Genomic DNA, 19,822 nt, shown 5'->3' with positions numbered 1-19,822 from the left:
CATACATTGTTGGGTAAGACCTCTTTTTATAGCTCCATGATTGTATAGTCATATAGTCAGCAGGGCCAGGGCCCATTGTTTTTAGTTCACCGCACCTACCCCAATTAAGAACCCAGTATCAATGCACACATATAGTGGTGTTCCCTAACGTGGCGCACTGCGACGTTTCTCCTGACTTTCCTCATGCACGGTTGCCAAACTTCTTTGTTGATAAACTTCAAATTCATTCAGTTATTACTGGTACTTTTTCAGTAGTGTTTGCCATTTAACTTCTGTAAACAATTTCACTGTCATACAATTTTGAGCAAAATTAAAAAAAAAAACGGTGGCGTCCGGAAATTGGGCAAAAACTCAGCTGAGTGTTCCCTAACGTAGCGCACTTGCATAAATCTTTGAAAATTCCAGGTTAACACTAAAAAAGTTATTTAAAGTTAGCAAATTCTTATTTAATAAATAAATATATCTCTACTTTACCCAACTAGAAGAATGTCAGAAAGTTATTTTCTTCTTTTTGGGTGAGTATATCAGTGGTGAGTTGAAGGTCAATTGTTTCCCGATGATAATTTGAGTTAGAAATATGATTCGGGTTTGTAACTTCAGGGGTTGCCCTTCAGGAAAATAAAGTTTGGATTGATTTTGGGGTCAAAAGGTCAAAGGTCAACGTCATTGTTCAAGGTCTAGGTCATTCCATTGACCAGTATTAACTATTCTACTACATGTATTTGTAATTTTGCACCTTATATCAACAAACTCAGGCCGAGGGGTTTCAACAGCACCGCTATATTTTTTAGGAAAGTTGCAGTAATGTTTATTGATTCATTTTATTTCATTAACAGCTTTGAAAATGGAGTTGAGGCCAGACAGACAGGGGGCATAGGACTGCATATTTGCTCGGAGGTAATTTTATCTAATGCATTTAATGTTAGACACTATTTGTTTTTGAACTTTTCTCCAAAAACCTGACAATATTTATTGCCAATCGCCCTCTAATATTTAGGACCAATTTTTTTTTTGAATTATTCTTGACCATTCTCTTTATTTGGTGAACAATTTTGACCATCGTCTGACTAGAGGCATTTGCATGTTGATATTAGTGCTCAGGCATCAAATTACGTCAGGAATCGACCACTAGTCTCGCCCCAACTTGCTCATAGTTGTTTCTGTGGCATGGTTTAGCTGTATTTGTCCTTTTTGGGGGAAAAAGTAGTGCAGGTGGGAAAATTATCAGAAAAACTAAGATGATATTTTTGTGTGTTTACGTTTCTAGAGTTACTTCTACAACGACGATAGGTTCAACTACAACTATGCGCAGGCCAAAGCCACAGCAGGCAACTACAAGGAAGCAGAGGAGGTAGGTTGGACTCCCGGACCCAATTTTTGTTGTTGCGCCCTCAATAGTTGGCCAGTCATGGCGCAGTGACTCGTCATGGTGCCTTAACTAGTCATGGTGCCTTTCATTTGCAAACATCAAAAACCAAAACTGCCAAGTTATTATGAAATACCTGACTGTTAGGGAATAATAGTCTCAAGCATCCTGTGAAATCACGGCACCTGGTGTGCTGTCATTTTCAAGACAAGTGGAATTTTGTATCGATTTCCACCGATGGTCGGCCCTGTTTGAGAGAGAAGCCCGACTTTCTGTCTGTTCTCATCCATATACTGTTGCCGTATACCTAGATGTAGAACAAAGAGATATTCCAATAGCTTATTTTCCCACGTGCTGCATCTCTTTGGAATTCCTTGCCTGGTGCTTATTTCCCTCCAACCTATGATCTGTCCTGATTCAAGAGGAGTGTGGAGTGCTGTGGCCTCGTGGTTAAGGGCTTTGGATTCGTGGTCTGCGGGTAAAGCTGCAGGTTGTGGGTTCGAGTCCAGCCTGGGGTCATGGTGCGTGTGCCCTTGGGCAAGGCACTTTGTCACTCATTGCTTCTCCCCACCCAGGAGTAATAGGCTCTCAGCTTTGGTCCAAAAAATGGGCCACCGGTACCAGACGATCGAAAAGAGCAATTAATGCTCATAGCGATTTTTTGAAAGGCACATCTAGAGTTGGAGAAGTGTGATAGCTTTGCAGTGTGAGTGGTGGCAGTGTTATCACTTTTGATTTGTGTTTTCAAAATTGCCGTCAATATGCTTGAACAGGATGAATTGTATTGTAACAAGCATGTTTTGGCTGCCATTTAAAAAAAAATTAAAAAAGTGATAGCACCCAAAAAGCTGCCACCGCTGCAATGCTGTCACATATTTTCCGACTAGAGGGGTGCATACCTTGCCAAAAATCACAATGAGCATTATTGCCCTCGTTTGATACTGACCAAACCCCCACACTGATGGCTTATAAGTGGGTGCCTATGAGGGCAGAGATGGTGTGGTTGATTTAGCTGCTTTGCTCCGACTTGTAGCCCTGTATATCTGGAGTGGCTTTTAGCCTTGTTCAGGGCAAATAGGCATAAAAAACAAGTCTAAAACCCGGATGGGGATCTCTCTGTGCCTCCTAGACCACTGTTTTGGTGGGAAACACGTTGTTTTACCATTATTTAATTGGAGTGGGTTTCGTTTCTCTTGTTTTCCAGATTTTTGTGCTCATTCAGAGTGAGAAGATCAAGAATGACTACACGTGTCTCTGGTTGGCAAGATGCTGTGAGTATTACCGTCAATTGTGAATGACGTTTCCTCTTCCAACTTCCAAGTTGCTAATGATGGGAATGAATCCACCTGTTAAGCCTCAACTCATAATGTATTGACCACTCACAATTGTGACTGCACAACCAAATGTCCAACTAAAGTCACGACACGTCGCGTGCATGCATTTCATGTACTGCTGGAAAATCCAGAGTGGCATTAGGGAGATGCACATGTTGCCCATGTGTGAGGTAGACTGAAGGGTCTCTAACAATGACATAACCAGCATGCAATCATCGCCCTGATTGTATATTAAGGATGTGACTTTGCGTTTCATTGTGTAAATGTAAAGCAAATATTTTAAGAACCGTTTTAAACGTTTAGCCATTGACAGTGGCTTTTGCCTACCCATTATGTCTGATCTGCAGACCGGCGTGATTGACATGATAAATCAACAATGGTTGACATAGTAAATAGCAGGCAGTCGTTGATAAAGTAAAAATGTAACTACGTGTTCCCCAAATGTAATCAAGTACTACGGTGCTTCTAAGGTTTAGTAAATTAAGTAGGTTTTAAATCTGTGTTAATTATTTGTGCTATGTGTGGTTATCTCCAAGGAAGATCGCGTGAACGGAGGTCCCGTTTGTATAATTTGGGTTTAGTTTAAATGTTTTGAAAAATTTGTAAGCGGATTTAGAAGTTTTTACGTTTAAACGTGTAAACATCACATCTTAGTCGTACATTTGCCATGTTGGATTTGTTCTATCACATTTTAAGCAGATTGTACGACAGAAATTTGCTACATTGAACATCCCTCTTGGCTCCCAAATATTGTACACAGTTACACTGAGCATTGCTGGCCGAAAATTGCTGAAACGAGCATCCACTGAACCGAACCATCTTTTGTGGACCCCAATGTGTTTTCTTACAGCAGTATCCTATGTATTTATATTAATGAGGATTTTGGAGGATTGAGGATGAATGGTGATTGAATCAAATGAGGATTCTGGAGGATTGAGGATGAATCAAATCAAATCAAATCAATCATTGTGATTGAATCAAATGAGGATTCTGGAGGATTGAGGATGATGGTGATTGAAGCACATGAGGATTTTGGAAGATTGAGGATGATTGGTGATTGAATCAAATGAGGATTTGGAGGATTGAGGATGATTGGTGATTGAATCAAATGAGGATTCTGGAGGATTGAGGATGATTGGTGATTGAATCAAATGAGGATTCTGGAGGATTGAGGATGAATGGTGATTGAAGCACAAGAGGATTTTGGAAGATTGAGGATGAATGGTGATTGAAGCGCATGAGGATTCTAGAGGATTGAGGATGAATGGTGATTGAAGTTCATGAGGATTTGGAGGATTAAGGATGAATGCATTTTGAAGGCAGGACTGTCTGATGATTTTGGAGGATTTGGCGTTGATTATCCTTCATTTAAACACGAGTGCAAAATTTTGGGATGAGGAGGATTCTGGAGGATTGAGGATGAATGCATTTTGAGGCAGGACTGTCTAACAATTTTGAAAAATTTAGGTGGAGTTGCAAACTTTTGGAGGATTGAGGATGGTTCTAAGCAAAAAGGGCCTAGGGGGTTATTAATGCTTTAATTGCATACATTGTTAGACTTTCTTTTTGTAGCTCCATGATTGTATAGTCATTCTTCCAGAACTGTAAGTGTAAGGGTTTTAAACTAAGTTCAGGAAGTATGGTCAGGCCCTACAGGCCCCATTTTTATCTTTTGTAAATTTGTCAGTTTTTTGGGAAATTGTTCTTATATTTCACAGTAATTATTGTCAACCCAATTCTTCAAACAATGCCCTTTCCAAAAATAGCAGATGAAAACAATATTTGAACTTAACCTTATGAATTAGAAGGTAAAGATGTTAAAGTAACTTGTTTTCCTTTGTATCTTGAAGTTGACAGAGTTTGAAGGTTCTACCAAGGATGTCAACTGTGGAGCACATACAGGATGCAGAGCACACTGATGACGTATCACCATGGCAACGCGTACCGCTCAACATCACTTGAATGAGATTGTACCGTACCTGACATCATTAATTGTAAAGAGCGCCACCTGTTGTTTGGTTATCGATCAACATTAATGCAGCAGATAATGTAGCGATAGGCTATATAGGCCTGTACGTCAGGTAAGTCTGGACTATTTATTTCTCAAAATTCAACCTCTTTTCGGCGTACTGGAAAGATTCCCATTTATCTGGACATCACTAATTTTTCCCTGCAGTGACCTATATCACCATTAAAAGGGATAATATGTCCAAAAATGTTGGATTTAGCAGGGAAAAGTTGCTACCATGGCATGCCTACTGAGAAAACGTGTCAAAGGACATTTCCTAGTCTTTGTTGGTCAGTGACGTCTGAGGTATGGGTGTCTTTCTGGAGTATTTTTGAATGCTTTGCATACATTGTTGGGTAAGACCTCTTTTTATAGCTCCATGATTGTATAGTCATATAGTCAGCAGGGCCAGGGCCTATTGTTTTTAGTTGACCGCACCTACCCCAATTAAGAACCCAGTATCAATGCACACATATAGTGGTGTTCCCTAACGTGGCGCACTGCGACGTTTCTCCTTTGTTGATAAACTTCAAATTCATTCAGTTATTACTGGTACTTTTTCAGTAGTGTTTGCCATTTTAACTTCTGTAAACAATTTCACTGTCATACAATTTTGAGCAAAATTTATAAACGGTGGCGTCCGGAAATTGGGCCAAAAATCAGCTGAGTGTTCCCTAACGCAGCGGTACTTGCATAAATCTTGGAAAATTCCAGGTTAACACTAAAAAAGTGTGTGTGTTTACGTTTCTAGAGTTACTTCTACAACGACGATAGGTTCAACTACAACTATGCGCAGGCCAAAGCCACAGCAGGCAACTACAAGGAAGCAGAGGAGGTAGGTTGGACTCCCGGACCCAATTTTTGTTGTTGCGCCCTCAATAGTTGGCCAGTCATGGCGCAGTGACTCGTCATGGTGCCTGAACTAGTCATGGTGCCTTTCATTTGCAAACATCAAAAACCAAAACTGCCAAGTTATTATGAAATACCTGACTGTTAGGGAGTAATAGTCTCAAGCATCCTGTGAAATCACGGCACCTGGTGTGCTGTCATTTCCAAGAAAAGTGGAATTTTGTATCAATTTCCACCGATGGTCGGCCCTGTTTGAGAGAGAAGCCCGACTTTCTGTTCTCATCCATATACTGTTGCCATACCTAGATGTAGAACAAAAAGATATTGCAATAGCTTATTTTCCCACGTGCTGCATCTCTTTGGAATTCCTTGCCTGGTGCTTATTTCCCTCCAACCTATGATCTGTCCTGATTCAAGAGGAGTGTGGAGTGCTGTGGCCTCGTGGTTAAGGGCGTTGGATTCGTGGTCTGCGGATAAAGCTGCAGGTTGTGGGTTCGAGTCCAGCCTGGGGTCATGGTGCGTGTGCCCTTGGGCAAGGCACTTTGTCACTCATTGCTTCTCCCCACCCAGGAGTAATGGGCTATCAGCTTTGGTCCAAAAAATGGGCCACCGGTACCAGACGATCGAAAAGAGCAATGCTCATAGCGATTTTTTGAAAGGCACATCTAGAGTTGGAGAATGTGTGATAGCTTTGCAGTGTGAGTGGTGGCAGTGTTATCACTTTTGATTTGTGTTTTCAAAATTGCCGTCAATATGCTTGAACCGGATAAATTGTATGTTGTAACAAGCATGTTTTGGCTGCCATTTAACAAAGAAAAAAGTGATATCACCCATAAAGCTGCCACCGCTGCAATGCTGTCAAATATTTTCCGACTAGAGGGGTGCATATACCTTGCCAAAAATCACAATGAGCATTATTGCCCTCATTTGATACTGACCAAACCCCCACACTGATGGCTTATAAGTGGGTGCCTATGAGGGCAGAGATGGTGTGGTTGATTTAGCTGCTTTGCCCCGACTTGTGGCCCTGTATATCTGGAGTGGCTTTTAGCCTTGTTCAGGGCAAATAGGCATAAAAAAAACCAAGTCTAAAACCCGGATGGGGATCTCTCTGTGCCTCCTAGACCACTGTTTTGGTGGGAACACTTGGTTTTACCATGATTTAATTGGAGTGGGTTTCGTTTCTCTTGTTTTCCAGATTTTTGTGCTCATTCAGAGTGAGAAGATCAAGAATGACTACACGTGTCTCTGGTTGGCAAGATGCTGTGAGTATTACCGTCAATTGTGAATGACGTTTCCTCTTCCAACTTCAAAGTTGCTAATTATGGGAATGAATCCACCTGTTAAGCCTCAACTCATAATGTATTGACCACTCACAATTGTGACTGCACAACCAAATGTCCAACTAAAGTCACGACACGTCGCGTGCATGCATTTCATGTACTGCTAGAAAATCCAGAGTGGCATTAAGGAGATGCACATGTTGCCCATGTGTGAGGTAGACTGAAGGGTCTCTTACAATGACATAACCAGCATGCAATCATCGCCCTGATCGTATATTAAGGATGTGACTTTGCGTTTCATTTTGTAAACATTAAGCAAATATTTTCAGAACTGTTTTAAACGTTTAGCCATTGACAGTGGCTTTTGCCTACCCATTATGTCTGATCTGCAGACCGGCGTGATTGACATGATAAATCAACAATGGTTGACATAGTAAATAGCAGGCAGTCGTTGATAAAGTAAAAATGTAACTACGTGTTCCCCAAATGTAATCAAGTACTACGGTGCTTCTAAGGTTTTGTAAATTAAGGAGGATTTGAAAACAACGTTAATTATTTGTGCTATGCTTCTAAGGTTTAGTAAATTAAGTAGGTTTTAAATCTGTGTTAATTATTTGTGCTATGTGTGGTTATCTCCAAGGAAGATCGCGTGAACAGAACTCCCTTTTCTATAATTCTGGTTTTGTTTACATGTTTTGAGAAATTTGTAAACGGATTGAGAAGTTTTTTCGTTTAAACGTGTAAACGTCACATCTTAGTCGTACATTTGCCATGTTGGATTTGTTCTGTCACATTTTAAGCAGATTGTACGACAGAAATTTGCTACATTGAACATCCCTCTTGGCTCCCAAATATTGTACACAGTTACACTGAGCATTGCTGGCCGAAAATTGCTGAAACGAGCATCCACTGAACCGAACATCTTTTGTGGACCCCAATGTGTTTTCTGACAGTAGTATCCTATGTATTTATAACCTTTCTTTGTGTTGTTTTCGTTGTTCAGACATCATGAATTGTAAGGCCAGACTAGCCTGGGAGTTGTACCTTAAGGTGGAGACGTCTGGCGAATCGTTCAGCCTGCTGTAGCTCATTGCCAACGACGGCTACAAGGTAAAACATCATCCCCTAATTTTGTCCGTTGTATGTTTGGTCAAGATTTTGGCATTAGCCCCAAATTAGTATCCAGTCACTCAATCTCAACCTGCAGCCGATTTCACGAAACAGATTTGTCACTTCGTCCAAACGCAAATCGTAGAGGAGACATAAATCTAAATATAACGCAAGTGTAGAAAAGAATGCAGTATCCAGACACTACTTCAGCAGTTGTGTACAAAGTCGATGGAGAGTCAAGAAAACTTTCCAAGTATTTCTGAACCAAATTGGAAGTGTTTCTCAGTCCCAGATTCATGTTTGTGAAACATTTCTGCAATGACTGATCTTTATTGAGATGACGTGTGAAGACAAATGTTGCGTCAGGTTGCAACATTGTTTCCACGTGTAGAATAAACGAGAATAAGTGACGAATCTCTGTCAAATCGGGGGGAAAAAACTGATTCATTGCACATTTACCACTTTGAACCACCTTGAATAATGAAGTATGCACTTTTGTGTTGCAAACTTTGATAAACATGTAGAGGGCATCATAAAATATTAGAATAGCCAAAAATCCCAAACTGCTTCAAATATTGATTTTGGACAAATTCATCACTTTAACATCTTATAAAAATTCATCACTTTGTCAACACGGTGGGGATATGATAGAAAACTTCAGGCTTTTGGTTCGAACTGCTGATTTTTTTGCTCGACCTCAAATAATTGTCACGGTCTCTTCTCAATTTTCATATTCCAACTTTTCTATCAGCAGATGGGCCAGTTTTACTATGCAGCTAAGGCTTCCGATGTAAAGATTGGACACCAATCCTGCATACTGGGAAGGCAAGCGAGGGGCGTGCGTGGGCGTATTCCAGCAGATCATAGCTGGCCATGAACCAAGGTGGGTGTCATCTCTGTCAATCAGCAGTGCACACTGACCAATTACATCTCAACCTTTGGTCAGGTGACCACAGTACATCGATCAAACAGTGCGTACTGACCAATTACATCTCAATTAGTATATCACTCCGGTGCTCTACCAACTGAGCTATCCAGCCCAATGTTGGCGGTTCCCTAATTGTCAATGTCTCTGTCAAAGGGGCGCTAGTCAGAAGCCCTCAACCCGCATATGCCATGCAGCCAGGGATCACGCCCAAAGTCACGATGCAGACCTGGCAAATATCAAGCGGGGATCACTCAGAGAGGATACGGCTTTTTATTACAAATTTTCATGAATACTTTGCAACTTCTTAGCCCTCTAGTTCAAATTCATTGATCTTTATGGATTTTTCCTTTTTCCCCCTAAATTCTATAAACAGCTTTCATTTTCACTATTAGGTTTTGCCCTTCACTGACGTATAAACACTGTATACTCAGTGCGTTACCTCCCGAGTTAAAGTTGAAAAAATTACTCGGTTGGGACTCGAACCCATGACCTCCTGCTTGTTAGTGCAGACGTCTTAACCACTGGACCATCAAGCTTACAGAATTGGTTGCCTAGCCAGCCAACCAACCCCGTAAGCTCCATGGTCGAGTCGTGGGTTCGAATCCCACCCAAGTGATTATTTTTCAACTTTCACTCGGGAGGTAACACACTGAGTATACAGTGTTTATACATCGGTGAAGGGCAAATCCTAATATTGATTGACATCGCCTCGACGCAAAGTCCATCTTGTTAATAGCTTTCATTTTCATGTGCACAAAACCCAGTGAAGTTCAAGCCACTAGATTTTTGTCATTTTTTTCCTCTACAGAGAAACACTGCGAGACATCCTCCAAATCTTGCGCAACACCGGTAACCCGCAGGTGGAATACATCATCCGTGTCATGAAGAAGTGGGCCAAGGACAACAGGGTACCAGTTTCCTGAGGTGGTCCCTATCCTAGTCTTGAGATTGTTTAAATTTGTACATTCCAAAAAACCCTGCTTCGCAAAGGGATTTTGAAATAATGGAATGGTACTGTTGATTAATTTAAGAGTGATTTAATTGTTCGTCACGTTGGGAAATTTGCCTTGGAATATTTCTCTATTTAGCTTTGGCAAGGTGGTTATGCAGGAGAAAACAACAGTTCTGGAGAGAGGCTAGTCTCTCATGGCATAAACAAAGTAGGCTTGCCTAGTTAAGCTGGACTCTGTGACTCAGTCAGTGACTTGGTCAGTGACTCAGTCAACAACTCAGTGACTCGATCAGCGACTCCGTGATTCAGTCAGTGACTCAGTCAGTGACTCAGTCAACAACTCAGTGACTCGATCAGCGACTCCATGATTCAGTCAGATTCGGTCAGTGACTCAGTCAGTGACTCAGTGAGCGACTCAGTGACTCGATCAGCGACTCAGTGATTCAGTCAGTGACTCAGTCATTGATTCGGTCAGCGACTCGGTTAAGGAATCACTCAGTGACTCATTGAGCGACTCAGTGGCTGTCATCAACTCAGTGTCTTGGTCAGTGACTCATCGCGCAGTCAGTGATTCGGTCAGTGACTCGGTCAGTCAGTGATAATAGTGACTGACTCGATCAGTTAATACTCAGTGACTCGGTCAGACAGTCAGTCAGGCAGCATTGAAATGTTCATCATAATTATGAATGTTCACGTCACAAATGTTGCTTACATGTAGGACAACTCTGCAAGTTTGTTTTCTTGGAGTTTCTGGGGCATGTTTAGAGACAACCCAACGGCATGAGAATGGGCCAGGAATGGTTATTCAAGGAGGGGGGTAGTCATCTGTACGTAATGTAATTATACTAATTAATGGTTTATATTGATATAAATATACATGTACAAGTTTTCAGAGCACGTTTGTCAGGTAATTAGGGTGTAAGGTCCAGAAGGCAGGAAACAAATTGAAAATAAGTGATTTGAACCGAGCCCAATTTCATAGCGCTGCTTAGCACACAATTTCTGCCAGCAGAGCCTCTCCGTCTATATTACTGAGACTGTAAGCAGTAAACAAAAGGCATGCTAATACCTCAGAGAAACAATTTGCTTAACTTACCGTAAGCAGTAAACACAGCAATAGGGACGCTAATACCTCAGAGGAACAATTTTCTTAAATTACCGTAAGCAGTAAACACAGCAATAGGGACGCTAATACCTTAGAGAAACAATTTGCTTAACTTATCATAAGCAGTAAACACAGCAAAAGGGACGCTAATACCTCAGAGGAACAATTTGCTTAGCTTTTGACGTAACAATGTACATGTAGATCTCAATGCGTGCTGAACCGTTAGCACATCCACGCCATGAGTGCTTAAGGATGGTACAGTTCTGCTGTAGTAATATGAGCACAACTTTTCTGGTAACTGTTAAGCAGCGCCATGCAATTGGGCCCAGGTTGTATTCAAGTCCCGAGTCCGCACAAATCCTTGAAAGTCAATCTTGTCGTCCATGTCCCAAGTCAGTTTCAGAAATTTCAATCCAACAGAATCTTTCTCAAAGGCAATCTATCACATTGTCAATACTATATTTTTTTTCATGTACAATATTGGGAAAGAATGTTGCAACCTGATGCTGCTTTTTCTTCATATCATCTCAATGAAGTCATCCATTGCAAAAATGATGGTGGGTCATTCCATGTCAGACCAACGCACTTTTTTACCTCATGTCTTCCGATTTTGATTATAATTGCTGTGCTTGTAGGTCCTAATGAGCAATGAATACACACCAATTTTTAGCCCGATCCGACCTACCATGTGGTCAGGGCAGAAGCCACAAAAAATGGCATTTTTAGAGTAAAATACCACCCTTTTGGTATAAATATGTCAAAACTATGGCAATTTTCATCGAATATATGTGAATTTGGTATTAAAATAATGAGGATTGCATGCTCAAAGCACTTCTTTTGTCAAAATTATATTTTGTGAAAAGTAGGTCACATGACCTTTAATATGCTATCGTGACCTTTGACCCATTTTTTGTAATAATGTATCATTCCGAAAATCAACGAAATCAAAATAACTTGCTAGAGCATGTCTTCCTCTATCAGAATCTACTAAACATCAGTTGGGGTCTTCAAAATTTACAACTTTATGACTATTTTTGTACAGTTGGTAGGTTACAAATGAGTCAATTTATAGACTTTACATAAGAAATACACCAACACAACTTACTATTCTGTTTCTAAAGTTACTAAAATATATCTTGGTTTGTGAATTTCTCATTCTGAGGGCTGATGAGGTCTAACCAGACTCATAGTGTAGATTATCAGCAGTGGCGCACCCAGGATTTGGCTTTTGGTGGGGGGGGGGTCATAAATCGTTTTTTTGTTCAAATTTCTGTTAAAGATTGGACCAACAAAAACTAGCCTAAAATCAAACAAACAAATTGACAATGTTGGGGGTATGTTCAAGCCCCCCCCCCCCCCCCCCCTCCTGGGTGCCACTGATAATTAGTTATCCCACGAGCGCGCTTGGAACATGAAATAATGCAATGCTGCTGTGACCCATATGCCACTCGATGCACTACATAATTCCGTGTTCCACGAGCGCAAGTGGGATTTATAACCAATTTATCTTCAAGCAAACTTGATATCAAATGCGTACACGCGGTGAAGATGATATGTACGTGCATACATGTACTGTTTTGGTCCGTTCTGCAGGAAATAACACAACATATGTACACGTACATTTCTAATATCTGGGGTGCAATATAGCTGTGCAATATTAAAATCACACAGTTGTTGCTATAGATGGACTAATCAGGGTCTAGGATTCAAGTTTGCTTGAAGATATACTTAATATTACAATCAAAGTTACCTTTACTCATTCATCACTGTGCTTCTTGAACTTTAATGACTCTCACAGACTTGGCATTTTGTTTCTTTGAGATGAATTTCACCTGGACGTGAGTCCGCTGTACTGGGTGAAGGCCTGGTAACTGTTAGTGGTTAGCACACTTCCGAGTCCAGATATTCTGATTAGACAGTTTCTTTGGAATCAGAAGGTAGAATTTTGTTTTTCCTGGCTTTGTACTTTATACATAAAAATCTAGATTAATTTTAGTAACTTAAGAAACAGAATAGTAAGTTGTGTTGGTGTATTTCTTATGTAAAGTCTATAAATTGACTCATTTGTAACCTACCAACTGTACAAAAGTAGTCATAAAGTTGTAAATTTTGAAGACCCCAACTGATTTTTAGTAGATTCTGATAGAGGAAGACATGCTCTAGCAAGTTATTTTGATTTCGTTGATTTTCGGAATGATACATTATTACAAAAATTTGGTCAAAGGTCACGATAGCATATTAAAGGTCACATGACCTACTTTTCACAAAATATAATTTTGACAAAAGAAGTGCTTTGAGCATGCAATCCTCATTATTTTAATACCAAATCCACATATATTCGATGAAAATTGCCATAGTTTTGACATATTTATACCAAAAGGGTGGTATTTTACTCTAAAAATGCCATTTTTTGTGGCTTCTGCCCTGACCACATGGTAGGTCGGATCGGGCTAAAAATTGGTGTGTATTCATTGCTCATTAGGACCTACAAGCACAGCGATTTTTATTAAAATCGGAAGACATGAGGTAAAAAAGTGCGTTGGTCTGACATGGAATGACCCTGGTAGGACATGAATCTGGGACTGAGAAATACTTTTTTTCTTGACGCTCCATAGACTTTGCACACAACCGCTGAACTGGCGTCTGGTTGCAACATTCTTTTCCAATATTGTGTGATATTCTGACTTCATTTCTTTATTTCATCTGTAAAAACATTAAATGTTTACTGCCTTTCTTTAAAGGGAAGATACAACATTTGCAAACATCACAAAACGAAATGATCAAATTATCGCGAAATACCTTGCTGGATTGTTGGGGAATGACAGTCTAAAGCATACTGTAAAATTGTGGCTCCTGATGTGCTGACATTTTAAAGAAAAATGGTACTTTTCCAACGCTGGTCAGCCGACAAGCATTGGAGAAAACTGGCTATTTTTCAAAAATTGCTCCCAATTTTTTTATAATTAGTTATTCCGCATTTTCTTTGCAATTGATTATACACCTGTGAAGAGGTATAAGTCTGCTAGACTGATTCTCTGACCTTACAATTCCCCAAAGTCTATTAATTGCTCCGTTTTATCTTAAAAGTGGGGTCACCAGACTGCAAATACATGTCTGGTTTTCTTGGCTTTTCCAGCATCTACAAGCCCAAACGTGAAAAAAGTCATTTTAACAATATTTGCTAAAACATACTAATCCTCCAAATCCATTTATTTCTGAAAATTGCAGCGAAAGCAAATGTTGTACATGCCCTTTAAGTCCGATAAATCTTATCTTGCAGTGTAAATATTGTGTAGGTGAATTTTAAAAGTAAATGTGTACTTAAAATGTTGTTGAAATGCTGTGCATAGTTCTTTGAATAAAGGGATATTAAATCATCACAATAAATAAAAGTGAAAAAAAATACCTGTTTGTTATTGATTTGTTTGTTTTCTTGGTAGTTTGTTTGGGATTCTGAAAACAAAACTTCAGTTTATTTAAAAGATAAGTTTAGTAAATTTATGTTTGGGCATGGGGCTATAAAAAGTTGGGAAGGTAAAAAAAGAAAGAATAATATAATTATGGTGGGACTCGAACCTGAGTCGCCTGATTGAGAGTCCTACGCCGGTCCACAAGACCATTAACGCACTCAAATGTTATACTAGTTCTGCTTAATTACAATTGTAAGATAGGCTTATCGTGGCTTTTCACGTTGACGCCCATGCACGCTTAGACGTAAAACACAGTCTGACGATGTAAAACATTCGTTAGATTTTGGGTGTAGCTGTTCTAATCGATCTAAATTTAATTGGAAAAGGGTAAAGGGTGTCAACTGAACTAAAATCCTGAAATTCAATGAAATAAAACTCGTACAATCCTTGGTTTCAGTTTGAAACACACGTGTTCAACGGATGCAGAGAAGCCTATTTCTTTTGTTAAATTCTATTGTTGAATCTTGCGTTAACAATAAAATGTTTCCATTGAGGCGAAAGGATTAAACGCCGCGATCTTTTTTCACGCTTGAGTGCATCTGAATGGGGAATATTGAAGCGGAAAATCACGATTTACAGCACTTAGGCAGCATTTTATCCCACATAATGATACTTTTTGAAGAGGAAATTGCATACTGAATACATCTATAGTTTTAAAATGCCAAAATTCGCCTTATTTAAAAAGTCGAGGTAATTTTTTTGGAAAAATTTCACCCAAACTTTCCTCATCCTGACGTAGGCGGCGCTTTATATATTTCATTCACAGTGCGTGCATTGTTATCGCGCTAGCCGCCGCCCCATCTGAGTATCACCCGCTATCCACTGTACCCAATCTTATCCTAGCATCACAATTTCAATTTATCTCACCAATAAAAGTTGAATAGGTCTACAACTAAAACAATAGATAATTAAGGTCTGTGAAACAAAATGCAATCAGAATAAAAGTCAACTTTAATGGAACAAAAGAGACGCGTATAAGGATATTAATAAAAGGGCCCCGGTATACCCATGAAGCAAGAGGGGGGCGGGAATTTGTTTTGTCGTGTGAGATGGGGGGAGGGGGGAACAAGCGAAATATTTTTACTAAAAGTCGTTAGTGGAAAAATGGTTTTAAAAAAGGGTTATAAACCGTACATGTATACATAATAGGCAGCCAGCCCCGCCCCCATCCCCTTGCAATGCCATACACACACGCTAATGCGCTAGCCAACTCTGAATACGGTGCACGTGCGAGAATGAAATGTATATAGCGCCGCCTACGTTCGGATGAGGAAAGTTTTAGTGAAATTTTTCCAAAAAAAATACCTCGACTTTTTAAATACGGCGAATTTTTGAGTTTTGAAACTACAGTTGTATTCAGTATGCAATTTCCTCTCCAAAAAGTATCATTATGTGGGATAAAAATGCTGCCTAAGTGCTGTAATTCGTGATTTTCCGCTTCAATATTCCCCATTCAGAGGCACTCAAGCGTGAAAAAAGATCGCGGCGTTTAATCCTTTCGCCTCAATGGAAACATTTTATTGTTAACGCCAGATTCAACAAAGGAATTGAACAAAAGAAATGGGCTTCTCTGCATCCGTTGAACACGTGTGTTTCGTACTGAAACCAAGGATTGTACGAGTTTTATTTCATTGACGTTCACGATTTTAGTTCAATTGACACCCATCACCCTTTTCCAGGTAAATTTCGATCAACGTGAACAGCTACACCCAAAATCAAACGAGTGATTTACATTGTCAGACTGTGTTTTACGTCTAAGCGCTTCATGGGCGTGTACGTGAAAAGCCGCGATAAGCCTATCTTACAGTTATAATTAAAGAGAACTAACAGAGTATTTGAGCGCGTTAATGGTCTGCTGGACCGGCGTAGGACTCCCAATCCATCGACTCAGGTTCGAGTCCCACCATGATTATATTGATACTTAGTTTTCTTCTTTTTTTTCTTTCCCAAAAATAAATTTTTATCTTCCTTTTTTAAAGTGAAGTTTTGTTTTCAGAATCAAATACATCAAAAATATAAACACTAAAATTGTATTTTATATTCTTCTCTCATTTTTAAAATATTATTTAATCCTCCATCCATGATAGGATTAAGAAATTGAAAACTAAAGAAGAGACAAGTTTGGATTTTTTTTCTGAAAATGATTTTCATTTTAATTCTGTCAACTGCGTTTAACACTTTATATGAAACTTAACACATAGTTATCACTGACTGTGTTATTATTGAAATATATGAAGAGCATTTTATTGCAAAAATGAAACATATGTTAAGGGTAGATATAACATTTGCAAGCATAAAAAAACGACATGGTCAAATTTTCACGAAGTACTTCACTGGATTGTTAGGGAATGACAGTCAAAAGCTTAGCATCCTGTAAAATCATGGCTCCTGGTGTGCTGACATTTTCAAGAAAATTTTTATTTTTCCAACACTGGTTAGCCAACCAGCATTGGGAAAAAAGTGGCTTAAAAAAACAGTTCCTAATTTTTCATGTTTAGTTAATTCGCGTTATCGTTGCAATTGAATTACACAATGGTGAAAGGGTACAAGCCTTCTAGACTTATTCTCTGACCTTACAATTCCCCAAAGTCTACCTATTGCTCTGCTTCATCTTAAGTGGTTCAGGGAACCAGACTACATGAACATGATTGGTTTTCTTGGTTTTTCAGCATATACAAGCCCAAAACGTGAAACAAGTCAGTTGAACAATATTTGCTATAACATAATAATCCTCCAAATCCATTTATTTTTGAAAATTGCAGCAAAGGCAAATGTTGTACATTCCCTTTAACCAAAACATTTCACGCATATCAGTACTGCATGCGTACAGTTAAAAAAAAAACAATGATAAGGACCAGTAACTGGGTTTTGGCATTAAAGATGACTCATTGTCCAAAATCAACAAATTATTTTGTTTTCCAATTACCAATTTTCCATCTTTTTGTTATTTTAACAGAAGAAAACAACTCTTTTGTTCTGTTTTGGGACATTTACAACCCTCAGAACAAGTAGCATTTAATTTGGCAGCTTTTCCATGCAAACAGGCCCCCTACCCTACTGAGTACACGAGACTGTTTGCCTGCATTATCATTTCTGACAGGGATATCGGGAACCAGTTTTCCCTACAAGAACTGACTTATTACAGGGCTACATATAATGACAATCTAAGTATAATTTATTACATAACCAAATATGGGCCAAATTTGTTGTTCTCATGCAAAAGTGCATACTTTTTGTATTGTTTGAATATACAGCAATAAAGAACTTTTCTTGGGGGTCGGAGTCTCAGTAATTGCACAGACTGTGGTTATAAAAAAAATCTAAATTTCATGTATGTAGACGCCTACTAAGGAAATAGGAAATATACTGAAATAACAGCTAACATTGACCCAGGATCGCATGGACCAACAAAGGGCATGAAAACGACTCTTCTCAACTGTTCTCAGACTTTAATTTAAAATTATATCCAAGTGAGAGATATTGAGGCTGTGTTCAATCGATGGGTACGATGCACCCATACCCAACCTTGCGTCATTCAATGACTGTTTATTGCCTGTAAGCAAGTAACTGAAAACTTGGTAAAAGGAATTACAGGGAGCACAATATTTGAGTGAATAACCAAACCACATTACTCTGAGTTACTAAACATGCAAAACAATCTAAACCGCATGGATGTTTATTGAAGGCAGGACCAGTCCAATTCAGTCCAGGATCTGCAATCCAGTATCCTAACTGGTTCAGCATCTGCAATCCAGTATCCTAACTGGTTCAGCATCTGCAATCCAGTATCCTAACAGGTTCAGCATCTGCAATCCAGTATCCTAACTGGTTCAGCATCTGCAATCCAGTATCCTAACTGGTTCAGCATCTACAATCCAGTATCCTAACTGGTTCAGCACCATGTGATAGCTGGGTGACCCTCTCGATGATCTTATCCTGTCTCTCTCCACCAACCTGCTGATCAAATTTCTGCAGGAAACAGTCTGGATGCCACAGCAGCTGCACGGAGCGTACAAACCCCCACAGCCCGGCAGCATCATCGCTGAACATAATGTAACGCATCAGCACCTGGAACAATCTTGTCTGAGACTGAGTTGCCATGATGAAACAGTCACGGCATGTCCTCCATGGATCCCAGCTGAGTCAACTACTGTTCCTATACTTGCACTAATAGCATCTTGTTACACAACTGTAGATACTCATCCTGTGTCACTGTCTTTGTTCTTTGTCTCAGCTTGTCTAATTCCTCTCTGCTGTATCGGACAGCTGAGACCCCTTGTATCGCTGCTGCTGTTCTGTCAGTGATCTGCTGCTATGGCGGCTCAGTCGTCAAATGAATCCTGATGATTAAATACATCATAAAAAAAAATAATTCTGAAATAATTTATAATATGTGAATCTTCGTTTTGACAAAAAAAATCACTGACATCTTTGCTTTATTCAGACTAAGTTTTCCACAGGGAAAGTAACATATATTCCAGGGTTTTAGTAAAAATACCTCCATCGAGCTTCATAAACAGCCCCAACAACTTCAACAAGCATGATACTCAAGTTGCTAATAAGAGTTGCAATAATAGGCGTCAGCTATTTGGTTCGACTTACAGTCAAGAAAGCGTACGTAGTTTTTTTTCCTCAAAAGCTTCTTGAAAGCCCGGAACGCACCCACTCCTTTGATTAACTTTTTGGAACCGAAATATAAAATCTGTGTCGCCAACATACCCTGCAGTCCTATAATAAACCCACACTACTGGGACCTGGCATGGAGTGCTCTGAAACATGCAAAACACAGTATTGATGAGAGTTCCAAATTTTCGGACAAGCATAAACCTGCGGAAAGAATTTTGCAACCTGACGCTGCCGTTTCCTTCATATATCATCTCATTGAAGGACAGTCATTGCAAAAATGATGATAAGACATGAATCTGGGACTGAGAAACATTTCCAATTTTAATGTTAAGAAATACTTCAATTTTCTTGACTCACCATAGACTTTGTACCGCTGAAGTGGCGTCAGGTTGCAACATTCTTTCCATGTCTGCTCCCCATTGGAGATCAACCTGCTATCTGTACTGCCATCAATTGCATCATATGCTGCATTCCTCTGACTCTGTGTCTTGCATCACTGGCTGCTCATGGCATGCACGTCATCAATTTCTATTAAAAACCATAGGATACAGACAGAAAGGCACTTGTATTACATAAATAAAGTCACAGTGAGTTGCTATTTGCTGGGCGTGTTTTCTTAGTTGAACCTAGCCCGAAAATTAGGGACTGTCCATGCAAACTCAAGTCAAAGTCTAGCCCGACTGCGTCTGGCCGTACAGTACTATCGCAAGCTCTGTAGTACGGTCAGATTATCTTTTCGTCCAGGACACAAATTTCCATCCACAAAATGTAGGTGGGTTTAACGCAAAAAA

General features: G+C 39.6%; 2 long non-coding RNA genes across 3 annotated transcripts; one reads left to right on the top strand and one right to left on the bottom strand.

Moving 5' to 3' along the window:
- The first annotated feature begins 6,783 nt into the window (after nt 1-6,783).
- LOC119739498 lies at nt 6,784-9,745 on the top strand. 2 transcript variants are annotated; one of them, XR_005272584.1, is made up of 4 exons: nt 6,784-6,822; nt 7,844-7,950; nt 8,705-8,833; nt 9,687-9,745. It is a non-coding gene; the product is annotated as an uncharacterized LOC119739498 (long non-coding RNA). The 2 variants fall into 2 exon arrangements; XR_005272586.1 differs by having other exon boundaries at nt 8,702-8,833.
- Nucleotides 9,746-17,379: 7,634 nt separating this feature from the next.
- Nucleotides 17,380-19,446, bottom strand: LOC119739490. Its single transcript, XR_005272581.1, has 2 exons — nt 19,389-19,446; nt 17,380-18,745 (listed from the first exon to the last, which is right to left on the bottom strand). It is a non-coding gene; the product is annotated as an uncharacterized LOC119739490 (long non-coding RNA).
- Between the last annotated feature and the right edge of the window lie 376 nt (nt 19,447-19,822).

Source organism: Patiria miniata, unplaced genomic scaffold, assembly GCF_015706575.1.
Source record: "Patiria miniata isolate m_02_andy unplaced genomic scaffold, ASM1570657v1 HiC_scaffold_10, whole genome shotgun sequence".
NCBI classification, from domain to species: domain Eukaryota; kingdom Metazoa; phylum Echinodermata; class Asteroidea; order Valvatida; family Asterinidae; genus Patiria; species Patiria miniata.
This window is presented reverse-complemented; position numbering and strand designations above follow the sequence as displayed.